The sequence below is a fragment of the Pseudophryne corroboree genome, chromosome 6, assembly GCF_028390025.1.
Source record: "Pseudophryne corroboree isolate aPseCor3 chromosome 6, aPseCor3.hap2, whole genome shotgun sequence".
Classification (NCBI taxonomy): Eukaryota; Metazoa; Chordata; class Amphibia; order Anura; family Myobatrachidae; genus Pseudophryne; species Pseudophryne corroboree.
Window position 1 is genome coordinate 76,703,906 of NC_086449.1, and position 15,334 is coordinate 76,719,239.

Consider the following 15,334-nt stretch of genomic DNA (forward strand, 5'->3'; position numbering starts at 1 on the left):
GAGGGGACAGACTAAGGTTATAAGGTGGTGTTTGGTATCCAGCTGTAGGGTAGTTTAAGGGTAACATTCCGGTGTTGGTTTGCGGAAGATCGCATGTTCCTGCGGATAGTTAGGTGCAGAAGCAGAATATAGATATAAACTGTATTTACTGTATATTATGTATGCGGCGGGAATCTAGAGGAGACCACCCACAAGAGCAGTTGGGAAAGACATCGCCTACCTTTTCAAATCGACCTATGACCTCTCCTGTACTGTAAAAGTGCATTCCTGTGTCCAATGGACAAAGGGATTACAGTATCCATTGTATTGCTTTTGGAAGTATTGTATAAAAAGCCTGTTGCAGCCTGGCCGGGCACAAGACTCTCAACGCTATCAACCTGATAGCGGAGGACCGGACCGGGAAGCGCACGCGAATATTCTCACGTATGTACATTGACTGTAGCTATTTACTCTGTTGTATTGTAGTGCATAATTTGTATTGTTAACCCCCTTTAAGAAAAATTACTCTGTGGTGTCGGAACCCAGTGATTAACTACAAATCGGTGTTGTGTCCTCTTTTCCCTGCTAAGGTTTAAAGTGTATTGCATTGCTTAACTGTATAAGGTTTAAAAGCATATTAATTGGGTGTGTACGCGCTGCGAGTACTTTGTACCGTCAGCGCGGCGTTTGTACGCAGAGTCGGTACATGGTACGGGACTCATTTACGCAAATAGCGTAAAAGGTACGTAGAGTGCATATTAAGTCTACCGGCCGCAGTGGCTCCATGGTAAAAGTGTGTTTAATGGTATAGCTTTATGTTTAAAGATAAAATCGACATTATCACAAGGGTGCTAAAGCGAATCGGGAATCAAACAGTCCAGGCAATTCTGATTGCCCCGGATTGGCCTCGGAGGGCGTGGTACGCGGATCTTCTGGACATGTCAGTCGAAGACCCTTGGCCTCTGCCAATGAGAAGAGATCTTCAACAAGGGCCGTTTGTCTGCCTGGACTTACGGCGACTTCGTTTGACGGCATGGAGGTTGAGCGGAACATCCTAGCTCACAAAGGCCTTTCCAAAAAGGTTATTGCTACCATGGTTCAGGCAAGGAAGCCTGTGACGTCAAAACACGATCACATCTGGAGAAGATATGTCTCTTGATGCGAGGAATGCAAGTATCCGCCTGCAGAGTTCCACTTTTTTCACTTATGTCTGGGTTCCATTAAGATCTAAGATTTCAGCTGTCTCCATTTTCTTCCAGAAGAAATTGGCAGTGTTGCCAAAAGTTCAGACCTTGCAAGGGGTACTCCACATACAACCTCCTTTAGTGCCATGGCACCCTGGGATTTGAATGTGGTGTTGAAATTTCTACAATCCTCCTGGTTTGAACCTCTGATGACGGTAGTAAACAAGTACCTCATGTGGAAGACGGTGATGTTACTGGCCCTGGCTTCTGCTAGGCGTGTCTCAGAATTGGGGGCCTTGTTGTGTAAAAGTCCCTACTTTTACGAGGATAGAACGGACAGGACTAGGCAGCAGTTCCTGCCGCATGTCTTCTCTGCGTTCCACTTAAATCAACCTATTGTGGTTCTATCAGGTTCTGGCACTTCTGCTCCTCTGGAGGCATTGGATGCTGTGCGAGCCTTGAAGATCTATATCAAGAGAACAGCTCGGATCAGAAAGACGGATTCCTTGTTTGTGCTCTATGATGCGCAGAAAAAGGGTTGTCCTGCTTCTAAGCTCATTGGCTTAGGCTTACTATCCAACAGGCCTATGCGTCGGCAGCTTTACCCGTTCCACAGTCTCTGAAGGCCCACTCTACGAGATCTGTGTGGTCTTTCTGGGCGGCTGCCCGTGGAGTGTCGGCCTTGCAACTATGCCGAGCTGCTATCTGGCCGGGGAAGAACACCTTTGTGAAGTTCTACAGGATTGATTCCCTGGCCAAAGAGGATACCCAGTTTGGGCAGGAGGTGCTGCAGACATCTCCACACATTCCTGCCAGTTCTGGAAGCTTTGGGACCATCGTACTAATTCCCCAATATCCCTTATTATGGATGCTAGAGAAAATAGGATTTTAATTACCTACCAATAAATCCTTTTCTCATAGTCCATAAGGGATATTGGGCACCCACCTCAGTGCGTTGACTTTACTGCAGGTTTTCTCTGATATGGTTACCTGTTCAGCTGTAGCTGTTTTACCAGACGTTGCTGGTCATTTTTATGTTATTGGTGTGTGAATCTCACCACTCATTGTTGTTATGTTCCTTCTCTCAAGTATGTCCATTCTCCTTCGGGACTACGAGAAAAGGATTTACCGGTCGGTAATTAAAATCCTATTTTCCTCACCATTTACCTCCTGAGAAAGGACTGCACCCAACCCTGTCCCAGACTCATCTGTCTGCAATATAAACAGTTTCCGAAAGTCTGGAGCATGCAACACCAGTTCTGCACATAAGGCTTGTCTTAAGTCTTACCAAGCAGCTTCTGCTAGCTGGGACCAGACTATTTTGCCTGGTGCCTGCTTCTTTAAACATTCAGTAAGTGGAGCCGCTTTAGTGGCAAAGTCACGAATAAACATGCGATAATAGCCCACCAGTCTAAGAAATGTTCTAAGCTGAGACTTTCGTTCTGGCTTAGGCCATGTTGCTACTGCCTACCCTTTTGTCAAATTGGCTTTTTGCTAAATTTTCTACTAGCTCGTGAGGCATAGACGCATAGGTCAGGCATCAAACTGGGAGACTTTAGTTTGCTGAAGTCATTGCAAAACCTCAGGGCTCTCGGAGGCTTGGTGTACCAACACAGTGGTGGTCTTCTACCTCTCTCTCTATCATCCATAGGGGATACTGGGGAGCTTAGTACAATGGGTATAGAAGGGGTCCAAAGGAGCCGATGCACTTTAGATTTCTTCCACAGGGTGTGCTGGCACCTCCCCTCTATGCCCTCCCCTACAGCTCAGTTTAGAAAAATGTGCCCTACAGTTTAGAAAAATGTGCATACTCTGTTTGTTATTTTCAGGTAAGCTGTTTGGGCAACTGCTTACCTGCACTGAGGGACACTGGGGGGGCGACACTGGCCTCTTTTAGAGGTGCTAAGTCAGATCCCGCTGACAAGACAACGGTCCTGAGGGTCAGTGTACTGCAGCCATTGCGCTCTCGCGCACACACCAGCAGCACGCCGCACAACCCCAGTACAGAGCCTGAAGGTCGGCAGAGTGGTGAGTGACAATCGGGGACCCCGCTGGGGGGGACCCGGTTCCTATGTGCGCCCTGGTGGTGATTCCATAACCCTCCCCACAGGACTGGCAGCTCCTCCAAGGGATCCTCCACAGCCAGACACTGGTACAGGGATGTAGTTAAGGGGGAGAGCCCGCTGTGAGACCTATATAGTAGGCTCCTCAAACACTATATACCAAATTGACTCACTTCTAACTATATAATTGTTAGTTCTCAGGCTGGTGCTGGTCCCTCCTCTCTGAGTATCTCCACACACAATAGTCTGGGCAGGCTTGCTTGTACCTGTTTGTCTCTGTGTTTGTATGTGAATGTAAATGACCTCTGTCAGCATGGTGAAAAAAAGCTGTGTGCACGGTTTGTCACACCAGGTTTTCCCCCTCCGCTGCAGATTCTCTCATGTGTGAGCAATGCAGTCAGCCCTCACAAGGTAGTGGGGCTTCAGGGGGTGATTTGCAGGAGCCTGCGTGGCTCAGCTCTATAAGATCTATGATGGCTGACATGTCAAGATAACTGACTACTGCTATACAAGAAAGGCAGCAGTTACAACAATCTATGGCTGCTCTGGCAAAAGATAGGGCAGACAGTAGACGTGTTTCCCCTCTATCAAATTACCCCAAAAAAGGGGGTTACCTGATATCCTTTCAGAATCTGAGGAGGAGGTATCAGAGGTAGAGGAGGGGGAAGAGCTGGAATCTAATACTGAATTAGATGATTCCTCTGCTGCACAAGGAGCAGACTTACTTATCGTTGCTATAAGGCAGAGGTGGCCTAAAGGTAGACACCACCTTGGGAAGATACCCAGATCTAGTTCTGAGAACTGTTTTATCTGGTTAAAAAATCAGAAATAGGGAATGACATGACAATGCCCCTAAATCTGACACTCTTCTAGCTGACGCCATAGCCAGTAGAAAGAGAACTTGAGCTGTCAACTATTTAAGATCCTCTTTATTAAGTGGTTCAAATGGGGCAACTTGAAGGGCCTTTAGGACTAAATTTAAGTCCCAAGGCACTGTAAGAGGAACAAAAGGAGGTTGAATGCGCAGCATTCCCTGGGAAAAAGTACGCACATCCTGTAAGTTGGCAATTTTCTTTTGGAACCATACAGTCAATGCTGACACTTGCCACCTTCAAACCTTTATCCATTCCTGCCTGAAGGAATGCTAAGACCCTGGAAACTCTGAAAGACTTAGGGTCCATTTTCCGTTCACTGCACCAATGAATATAGGTTTGCCATATTCAGTGATAAATATGAGCTGAGGAAGGTTTCCTTGCTCTGAGCATTTTTGAATTACCTGTTGTGAGAATCCGCTTGCCTTTAGGATAGAGGTTTCAAGAGCCACACCGTCAAAGACAGTCGATACAGATGTCTGTGATAACAAGGACCCTGCATCAGTTTATATGGACGTTGGGGGAGCAGGAGTGGACCATCCATGGACATTCTTTGCAGATCTGTGTACCAATGCCTTCTGGGCCATGCCGGAGCTATTAGTATCACGGCACCCTTTCCTTACTTTATCTTTCTCACCAGATGAAAGACCCATCTCACCGATAGGGCATCCACAAAGATCGCTCTGGGATCCTTTGTTCTTGACCCGTATGCGAGAACTTTGTTATTGTGACGGGACACTATGAGATCTATCTCTTATAACCCCCACTTGTCTACTGGAGTCTGCAAGACCTCTGGGTGTAGAGCCCATTCGCTTGCCTGAATGGCGTATCGACTGAGAAAATCTGCTTCCCAGTTTAGGACTCCCGGAACAAACACTGCGGTCAAGGCTGGATGATGAAGTTCTGCTCACTTTAGTATGTGACTTACCTCCTTCATCGCTTTTCGGCTGCGAGTTCCTCCTTGATGGTTGAGGTACGCTACTGCCGTCGCATTGTCCGAGCGGATCTGAACTGGCTTTCCCTGAAGAATGTCCTTTGCCTGAATCAGTGCCATGTATATGGCCCGAAGTTCCAGTATATTTATTGGCAGGCAACCTTCTTCCTTGGTCCATTTCCCCTGGAAACACAACCTTCTTGACACTGCTCCGCAGCCCTTGAGGCTGGCATCTGTTGTCAGAATTTCCCAATCTGATATCCAAAAGTGTCTCCCCATGTCCAGATGGGATGTCTGTAGCCACCAGGCTAATGACCTTCTTACTTCTATCGTAAGAACCATAGTCTGCGTTTTTATCATCTGATGCAACCCATTCCATTTGGCAAGAATCAGATGAACTGTGCATACTCCACCATGTCGAATGTTGACACCATCAATCCCATCACACGCATTGCTGCGTGAATGGATACCTTTTGACTGTATAGCAAGTTCTGAATCCTTGACTGAACCTTGGATATCTTGTTCAGAGGTAAAATTACTCTCTGAAGACTTGAATCCAGTACAGCCCCCAAGTGAGTCATCCGCTGTGACGGAACCAGAGATGATTTTGCCCAATTTATGAGCCACCTGTGCCTTTGCAGACACATTATTGTCTGTTGCAGATGACATAGGAGCAATTCCTGCGACTGTGCCAGGATTAAAAGATCGTAGAGGTATGGAAAAATTCTTATCCCCTGCTAGCGAAGATAAACTGCCATTACCACCATAATCTTGGTAAATACTCTGGGGGGTGTGGTTAACCCAAAAGGTAGGGCCTGGAACTGAAAATGCTGTTGGAGGATAGCGAACCTGAGATAGCACTGATGGGACAGTGCTATAGGAACATGTAGGTATGCATCCTGTATATCCAGGGATACCATATAATCCCCTGGCTCCATGGCCAAAATGATGGACCGTAAAGTCTCCATATGAAACCAAGGTACCCAAATGTATTTGTTTAGTACTTTGAGATTGAGAATGGGCCGAAATGACCCATTTGGTTTCTTAACTAGAAACAGGTTGGAATAAAAACCCTATCCTCGTTGTGCAGGAGGAACTGGAATGACTACTCCTAACTGAAGCAATTTCTGAACTGCCTCTTGCAAAGCCCTGTGCCTTCGTCTCTACCCGAGACGGGCTGGTACAAAAAACCTTTGAGGAGGGTGCTTCTTGAAGGCAAAAGCATAACCTAGAGATACCGCTCCCTGCACCCAGGCATCTGTTGTAGACTGCTGTCAGATCTGAGCAAACTGAAGAAGTCGGCCCCCCACCCTGGGATCCCCCAGGTGGAGGCCTGCACCATCAAGCTGATGGTTTATTATCTGTTTTACCAACCGGTCTTCTGGTAGCCCAGTGTTTTTTAGTCTTACCAGACTTGTTGTATTGAGACTGCCTGACATCACTTTTTCCTTTAGCTTTTCCTTGAGACCGACAGGACCGAAAAGCCGAAACTTTAGGTTTGAAATTGTATGTGGAAGGAAACTTTACCTTCTTGGAGTCTGCTTCTGACTCCAAAATATCTGTCAATTTTTTACCAAAAAGAATATCTCCAAAAAAAGGCAAAGATTCCAAAACCTTCTAAGATACTGAATCAGCTTTCCGTGTACGTAGCCAAACTGCTCTGCAAGCAGCTATCGTTGAAGCTGATGCCCTGGAAACAATAGTACCCATATCCAATGCTGCTTCTTCCAAAAACATTGCAGCCTGTTTTATATGTGTTATATGGGCTTTTTGCTCTCTAGATGCTATTGAAAAATCCCCCTCCAATGCATCAGCCTAGGGACCCACTGCCTTTGCCATCCAAGCTGACACCATGGCTGGCCTAATGACTGCCCCAGACAGGAAAAAAATGGTTTTTAAAAAAACCATCCACTCTCCTATCTATGACATCATTTAATGAAGTTGAAGGCAAAGGTAATGTAGATTTTCGCACTAATCGAATCACATGCGTATCTACTTTAGGAGCCACCTCCCTTTTTAAACCCCAGCTGGAAGAGGATCATTGGAATTCCATTTCTAAGGAATTCTAAATTTCTTATTGGCATAGCCTAAGCCTCTTCCATGATTTCCGTCAGCTGGTCTGATCCTGGAAATTCAGTCTTAACTGTTTTGGGACTTTTAAACACAGGTGCCTTGGTTTTTAACACAGGCTCTGCTGAATCCTCTAAGGATAGAATGGCTTTCATGGCTTTAATCAACTCGGCTATATCCACTAAGCTGAGACCTTCCTCCTCCTCTTCGTATGTCGAAGTAGAATTTATTGAGCTTTCATCCTCCGATGAATCCTCATCTGAAACATGGGTAGCCTGTGAGGATGAAGATTTATTTACCACTGGCTTATCAGCCTGTTTCTTTTGAGAGGCTGCTGCTGGAAGTGATAAACCGCAGGTGGGAAGCTGCATGTAAGGGTTAATCGTGTAACCTATCCCTGGTACAGGAGCTGGAGTAATTATCCGTTCAGCTATACTGGATAATGGGGGTAATTCTGAGTTGATCGCAGCAGCAAGTTTGTTAGCAATTGGGAAAAACCATGTGCACTGCAGGGGGGGGGGGGGGCAGATATAACATTTGCAGAGAGAGTTAGATTTGAGTGGGTTATTTAATTTCTGTGCAGGGTAAATACTGGCTGCTTTATTTTTACACTGCAATTTAGATTTCAGTTTGAATACACCCCACCCAAATCTAACTCTCTCTGCACATGTTATATCTGTTCCCCTTGCAGTGCACATGGGGGGTAATTCCAAGTTGATCGCAGCAGGAAATTTTTTAGCAGTTAGGCAAAACCATGTGCACTGCAGGGGAGGCAGATATAACATGTGCAGAGAGATAGATTTGGGTGTGGTGAGTTCAATCTGCAATCTAAATTGCAGTGTAAAAATAAAGCAGCCAGTATTTACCCTGCACAGAAACAAAATAACCCACCCAAATCTAACTCTCTCTGCACATGTTATATCTGCCCCCCCTGCAGTGCACATGGTTTTGCCCAACTGCTAAAAAATTTCCTGCTGCGATCAACTTGGAATTACCCCCATGGTTTTGCCCAACTGCTAACAAATTTGCTGCTGCGATCAACTCAGAATTATGCCCAATGTCTGTGCAAACATAACCCAAGGTGGATCAACCTGCACCTGAATATTCCTTGTATTTTTCAGGAGACCCTGGTGAAAGCTAAAACAATATGCACACAAACCATCCTGAACCAGATCTTGAGAGGTTAACACAGCTTTGCAAGACAAACATGATATGAGTGTTGGTGTTGCTGTGAGTGTATCTTCCTCACCTTTGCCGCTCTTAGACATGATAAATAATCAACACTTCCACAGTGTACTACACAATTTGTGAATGTAATCACTTTAAGCTTTTTAAAGTGACCTACAATCCAACCCTACCCATGCACCAGCATGAAGGATCGGAATAGAAAAAAACTGACAGAATATATAGTAAAGTCAGCAATCACACTAGCAGGCAGTCACATGTTATACATTAGTATAATAAGCAATATAAGCACATCATCAACTACAACTACTTTCAAGTATGTAGGAGAACATGTTACTGAATCATGTTTAAACAGATCTACCGTATTCAGACGCATAGTGAAAGAAACAACAGTAATAGTATCCTCACTTCCTCTCTTCTGACATTCCCTCCATTATCCTAGGCGATTTCAACATCCCTATTGACATCCCCACACAATCCCCTGCCTCTAAACTCCTTAACCTCACCTCTTCACTTGGTCTCTCCCAGTGGACCTCCTCACCCTCCCATGTTAATGGGAGCTCACTGGATCTGGTCTTCACTCACCGCTGTGATATTTCTAATTTTTCCAACTCCCCATTTCCCCTCTCTGACCACCACCTGCTCTCCTTTAACCTATCTCTCTCGACTTCCCCATCTCTACCTCCTAAGGCTACCATCACTAAGCGTAACATTGAAGCTATTGACACCACATTCCTTTCCTCCCTGTTTGATTCACTTCTCTCACCTTTTCTCTCTCTCTCATGCCCTGAACAAGCCACTTCCACATACAATGCATCCCTTACTTCTGCTCTTGACTCTGTTGCTCCACCAACCACTATTAACCCTCGCAAATTAACACCTCAACCCTGGCACACCAAATGCACCAGATATCTGCAAAAATGCTCACGTACTGCTGAGCGACACTGGAGGAAATCACGCTCTAAGGCAGACTTCCTCCATTTCAAACTTATGCTCTCATCCTTCAGTGCTGCCCTTTCTCTTGCTAAACAGTCATACTTCAAGAACCTCATCTCCTCCCAGTCTTCCAACCCCCGGCGCCTCTTTGCCACTCTCAACTCACCCCTCTGCCCACCTCCACCTCGTCTCCCTTCCTCACTCTCTGCTCTTGACTTTGCCACTTTCTTCACATCCAAAATTGACTCCATACGTCAGGACATCACACCACACCAGACCATCAGTAACCAGCTTTCTCCCATCCCTTACCAACCCTCCCCATCCCTCGCACCTACTCTGACATCTTTCTCCCATGCATCTGGAGAGGAAGTCATGGCCCTCATTCGTTCCTGTCCCCTCACCACCTCCCCACTTGACCCTATCCCCTCCCGCCTCCTCCGCTACCTCTCTCCTTCTGCTTGTTCCCATCTTTCCCATCTTCTCAATCTCTCCCTCTCATCAGGCACTGTCCCCTCTGCCTTCAAGCATGCACTCATCTCTCCTATTCTTAAAAAACCTACACTTGATCCAAACACTCTCTCCAACTACCGACCCATCTCTCTCCTCCCTTTTGCCTCCAAACTCCTTGAGCGTATTGTCTACAACCGCCTTACTTCATTTCTTTCCTCACACTCACTGCTTGACCCATTCCAGTCTGGCTTCCGTCCTCTCCACTCTACTGAAACTGCCCTTACAAAAGTATGCAATGACCTCCATGCTGCTAAATCTAAGGGACACTACTCTATACTTATTCTACTTGATATCTCTGCTGCTTTTGACACTGTGGACCATCCTTTCCTACTGCAAATTCTTCACTCCATTGGTCTGCGTGACACTGCCCTCTCTTGGCTGTCCTCCTACCTTTCTGATCGTTCTTTCTCTGTCTCCTCTCATGACTCCACCTCCCCCTCACTTCCACTAACTGTAGGGGTACCCCAAGGTTCTGTCCTTGGTCCTCTTTTCTTCTCTCTCTATACGTCCTTACTAGGTAAGCTCATTAGTTCTTTTGGTTTCCAATATCATCTCTATGCTGATGACACCCAAATCTATCTTTCCTCTCCAGACCTCTCCCCTGCTCTCCTCACTCGTATCTCCAACTGTCTCTCTCTGCTACCTCTTCCTGGATGTCCCAGCGCTTTCTTAAACTTAACATGTCTAAGACAGAGCTGATCATCTTCCGTCCCTCCTGCATAACCTCACCTCCTACAATCTCATTATCTATTGATGGCACTACTATCTCCTCTAGCCCCCAAGTGCGCTGTCTTGGAGTAATCCTTGACTCCTCCCTCTCCTTCAAACCACACATTCAGCACCTCTCACAAACCTGCCATTTTCATCTAAAAAATATTTCCAGGATCAGACCCTTTCTGACCCAGGATGCTACTAAGACTCTTATCCACTCACTGGTCATCTCCAGACTGGACTACTGTAATCTGCTCCTGACTGGCATTCCTGACGAATACCTCTCTCTACTCCAATCTATCCTCAATGCTGCTGCCCGGCTCATCTTCCTCACCAAACGCACTACGTCCACCTCTCCTCTCTTACGAGACCTTCACTGGCTCCCCTTCCCTTTCAGAATCCATTTCAAGCTTCTCACACTTGCTTACAAAGCCCTCACCCACTCCTCTCCCATCTACATCTCTGACCTTAACTCCCTTTACACTCCCACCCGTCCTCTTCGCTCTGCTAATGCACGCCGACTCTCCTGCCTACGGATTACTTCCTCCCACTCCTACCGCCAAGATTTTTCACGTGCTGCACCACTTCTTTGGAATTCCCTACCTCTCCACCTCTCTACAAAACTTCAAACGGGCTCTCAAGACCCACTTCTTCACCAAACCCAGCCAAATCTCATCCTAACTCTCTGTTCTATGCTCTCTATGTACCCCATCTGTGTCACCCCTGTCTGTCTACCCCTCCCCTTTAGAATGTAAGCTCTCACGAGCAGGGCCCTCTTCCCTCATGTGCTTATCCTTTCTTACTTTAATAATCTTCAACTGCACCAAATCCATCAGTCTTCTGCCACCTGATACTTATTCCAGTGTCATCTGCTGATGTAACTATGTTTATTTACCCTGTACTTGTCCTATACTGTCATCAACTGTAAGTTGCTATTTTCCTGTTTCATTATTTGTTTATGTACTCTGTAATTGGGCGCTGCGGAACCCTTGTGGCGCCATATAAATAAAGGATGATAATAATAATAATAATAAAAATAATATACAGACTCATATGCAATAGGCACTTATCTAACTATTCATACTCAAAAGGTAGATAGAAACTTAGTGCTGTATCACCCGTTCTCAGTAGAGTGGGATACAGGGAGACTCACCTCGCTTGCAGGACCGATCAGTACATTTGCAAACGCTGATTGGATCCAGACGCTACTAGTGTACACTGCCGTTCCATGAACCTATAGTGAACACAGACGTTCAGTGAACACAGACACACCCGTCACACAGCCGCCCATGCTGTGACTGGGTCCCCTTCGTGTACAGCGTCTGAGATGGAAGCGGGAAACAGTTCATGGCGGGAGACTCGGAAGAAACTGGTCATGAACCAGGGGGGAGGGACGACCAGTAGAGCATCTGACTCCCCGTTGCTGACATCAACCCTAGGGATTGCGGCCTCATACTATTCCTGGAGCCTCTGATCCCTAAGGCCTAGCGCTGGTGCACCCGTGGTGGCAGCCGCGTCAGCGACTGTTTGGTAGTCTCCTCCCAAAACAGTGCGGCTGTGTCCTTATTCCCCTACTAAGCGGAACCGATGCCTTACCTTCTCTCCGTGCTCCGGCCACAGCCTGGTAACGTCTGCTGGACCTGTTAGTATATCCGACACAGACGCCGAAACAGCACTGTACTCATTGGTAAGCATTGTCGCGACCCGGCGGAGAGTTGTTGGAGCGACTCTTTCTATCTGAAGAAATTTTATTAGAGAAGGTTTTCAATACAGAGCATACACAACAGTTTAAAGACAAACAACGTCAATATCATAGTAGTAGTACGTCTGTAGGCTGTAATACAGGGTAACAATACTAGAAAGCATAAAAAGCAGAAACAAGAGGAAAATAGAGGAAAGGAGGGAGAGAAAAAAAATAGAAGAAAAAAAAAAAAAGAAAAGAAAGGAAACATAAAATAGGGGAGATGCTGTCGGTCAATATTCTAGGGAAAATAGAGAGAACTGACGCATATATATAACCTGTATTAAATAGTGGGCAGATACTTAGAAAAACAGAAAAGGCTCATAGATATGACCCATCCTATGACTTTCAGTACTACCAGGGCTATGTCAGAAGGACTCAACTTCAGCGTTTCAAAGGTTCATAGAAACGGAAAAGTAAAACAGTCACACAATACAAGACAGGGCGTTTCGGGGAGCAATAAAGGAGGAATAATAGTCAGATCAAGGTAACCATTTGAGCAGAGGGGATTGAGGAGCTAAGGAATATTTAACACTCATAGTTTCCATTTCAAAATTGCGCTGGATTGACGCTATAATTTTGGACAAATGCGGCGGATCTGTTCTTTTCCAATATTGAGCAATGGCGGCCCTAGTGGCTATGAGAATATGTCCTATAACATAAGAGTGTTCAGAGGGTACAGAGGGAGGGAAATAATACAAAAAAACAATCTCAGGACGAGGAGGGAGGAGCACCTTCGTAAGCTTTTCAATCAGTCCAAAGACGTCCATCCAAAGCGGCCTAATAATCGGGCATGTCCAGAAAATATGTATTAAGGTACCATCTAATCCACAATGCCTCCAACAGAATTTAGAGGAATCAGGCCAGATCCTATGGAGCTTGTCTGGTGTGTGGTAAAGGCCATGGATTAGCTTAAACATCATTTCAGTGTGATTAATGCACCGAGACATTTTAAAAATATTCATGAAAATTTTGTTCCATTCATGATCTGCCAGAGGGATATTAAATTCTGCCTCCCAACGCACTTGAATATGGAGTTTCACATCATTGTGCGGAGAAAGGAGAGTAACGTACCACTGAGATATACCGCCTTTGTGGTTTATGGAGGAAAACTTAGCCAAAATATATGGAGGGGGAGTAGGGGAGAAGAGAGGGTCAGGCACGTTCGTCATTATCCAATGTCGAATGCGTAGATATTTATAAAAGTCCTTTGACGGTATCGAGTGTTGGGATTGTAACTGTTGGAAAGTTTTAAGCCCCGAATTATCGTATAAGTCCTTGATCAGTCGAATGCCAAGTTCCCGCCAGCTCCGCAAAGAGAGATCTGGGAGTTATTTAGAAACCGCTAAATGGGACAAATGTGAGGAGGGCAGAGGGCAGTCACCCAAATTAGCGACCAATCTGTCCCAGACTTTAAGAAAATTAGTTACACTCCTCATAATTTTAGCAGAAGGGGGTCTATGTGAAGGTTTGACCCAAATTAAATCTGGGAGAGGAAAGTCAGAGCATATATGTCTTTCAATATCTACCCAGGGTTTTACAGAATCTGTCCGAAGCCAGTCCTTCAACTGATCAAGGAGACACGCATGCTGGTAAAGTTCAAGATTAGGGAAAGCAAGACCGCCGTTACCTTTGGATCTAAACAAGCGAGTTCTAGCTATCCTGGGTTTTTTACCCTTCCAAATAAAAGTAGACATAACAGAGTAAAATCTGTTAAGTAGAGCAAGTGGGACTAAATAAGGTATGGCTCTGAGCAAATAAAGAATTTTAGGGAGGAGCATCATTTTAATCGAGGAAAGTCGTCCTAACCAAGAAATTTCATAATTCGTCCACTGTTTAGTAAGGGCTTTGAACTGATCTAAGAGGGGAAAGTAGTTACAATCAACCGCGGAATGAGATCTGGAGGGGATCCTGATCCCAAGATACTGAAGGGAAGAGTCTTGCCAGGCATAATTATATGTAGATTGTAGGGATTGAAGTGGTATTGGATCAATATTGAAGGCTAGCGCCTCTGTTGTAGTCGTGTTGAGTTTGTAGTAGGAGACTTCAGAGTAAGCCTGAAGAATATCGCGAATAGCTGGGAGAGAGGACTCAGGTTTAGTTATAAACAACAGGACATCATCTGCAAAGAGGCAAATCTTGTGATGTGTAGGGCCTATATGAACTCCACTAACAAGGGTAGAAGACCTAATTTTTTCTGCCAGAGGTTCTATTGCTAGAATAAAAATTAGCGGTGACAGTGGGCATCCCTGGCGAGTGCCGTTGGTGATAGGGAAAAATTCAGATAGAAACCCATTACTAAAAACACGCGCTGAGGGTTGTGTGTATAGACGCAGAACATTTTGTAAGAATTGTCCTGAGAACCCAAACCTGGCAAGGACTTCGGACATGTATAGCCAATGAATCCTGTTGAAAGCTTTCTCCGCGTCAAGAGAGAGCAGCAGTAGGAGCTCCCGAAGTGCGGAGTGGGCTTCTAGAAGAGAGAATACTCTCCTAGTATTATCAGGGGCTTGACGGCCGATAGTGAAACCCACCTGATCTTGATGTATCATAGTGGGAATCAACAGATTTAGTCTATTTGCAAGCAGTTTGGCATACAGCTTAATATCTGTGTTTAGAAGTGCTATGGATCTATAATTTGCGCAGAGAGATGGGTTCTTGCCAGGCTTGAGAATCGTGATCACTTGAGCCTCCAACATTTCCCCAGGGAAAGGGTTAGTGGAGGCATCATTGTACAAATTAAGAAGAAGTGGGGAAAGTAAATCTTGGAAGGTAATATAGAAGAGATTAATAAACCCATCTGGGCCGGGGGCTTTGTCCTTTTTGAGGGCTTTCAGAGAGGAATGGATTTCATTCTCAGTCCAGGGTGTGCAAAGTGTGGTGGCATCATCGGGGGAAATAGAAGGCAAATTAATGGAATCCAGGAAAGACTGTATAAGCTGTATGGAAGGTTGGGGGGTGAGGGGGTCATGTTTAAGGTTATATACAGGGCCGGTGCTAGGGTGTTCGGCGCCCTCCTGCAAAATATAAATTTGCGCCCTCCCATACTTTACATGTAGGGCCGGGGGGGTACCATGGCCTCTTGGGCCCCTGAGCTGCAGGAGATCCGTGTAAGCCTATGGATGTGAACTCTCTGCCCACACTCACTC